Below are 1,181 nucleotides of genomic sequence, written 5' to 3' on the forward strand. Positions count from 1 at the left end.
AATTAAGTTACATTTATTAATTTTGCTTCTGTCATTGTCATTGTCAACTTCACTTCAATATATATGTTTAATAATTTCACTCTTAATTCAATAAAATTTTGTTATAATTTATAATTGTGTGTTGATTGGAAACAGTATCTCCTAAGTTAAAAATATGTAACATAAATACTTATTATAATTTTTAAAGATCAATTCTTATTGGTAGAATTAAATTTGTACATAATTTACATTGAAAGAAATACCTTATGATTAATATAATAGGATATTTATTGAGTGATGAATGTACCTATATTTTTTCATTCACTAGAAAAGAAATGTGTAACATGTCATAAATAATGTATATATATAGATAGAGATGAACTAACATAGATATATACATGTAAGGTGGGACCAAAGGAGTGAAAGAAATTGAAAGAGTGGGGAAGCAAACAGCGTGGGTAGTGGCTATATTTGCGGGTTTACATAGTCATATATAGGTGAGGGGCCCAACCCTTAAAGGAGTCCCCTCAGGCCCCCAAAAGTACTTCCTCTTATCACAAAATAAAATTAATTTTTTATAATTAAGTTAGTTGCTATAATAGTTAATTTATTATTTATTATTCTATTTAAATAAATATTAGAAATTTAAAAATAAAATTTTGATTTATAATAAATTAGTCATTGGTCATGTATGTTAATGTATGGGTGCTGGCCTGGAAGAAAGCAAGAAACATGAGAAATATATATTGTAAAGAAGGAATGACATGATTAATTACCGGAAAAAAGGAAAAAAGAGAGAAATTATTGAAGCATGCTAGGTATAATAGAGTAATAGCAGCTAGGAACAAAGTATATAGTTACACGAAACCGTAGTCGACAGATAATGTATCTCGTGGCACAGTTAAAGCCACACGTGCATGAACTTTTCCCGTTCTTCTTCTATCTAACATAGAATGATAATAAGATCACGAAAAGATCTCAGCAGATTGCAACGTATTTTGTTGTTTGTAATTATCCTTTTCTTTCTTTGTTTACTTTGTTGCCTGCTGCTTTTAGGTTTTAATCACCTCACTCATCAGTGATTAAGGTCATTGTTACACTTTATTTCAAATGTATTAAGGTTCCATGTATTAATGTGAATGCTTGCTTGTGTGAGTGCAATTCAAAGAATACAGAAAAGGTATATTTTATTATATATAATC

The sequence above is a fragment of the Arachis ipaensis genome, chromosome B06, assembly GCF_000816755.2.
Source record: "Arachis ipaensis cultivar K30076 chromosome B06, Araip1.1, whole genome shotgun sequence".
NCBI classification, from domain to species: domain Eukaryota; kingdom Viridiplantae; phylum Streptophyta; class Magnoliopsida; order Fabales; family Fabaceae; genus Arachis; species Arachis ipaensis.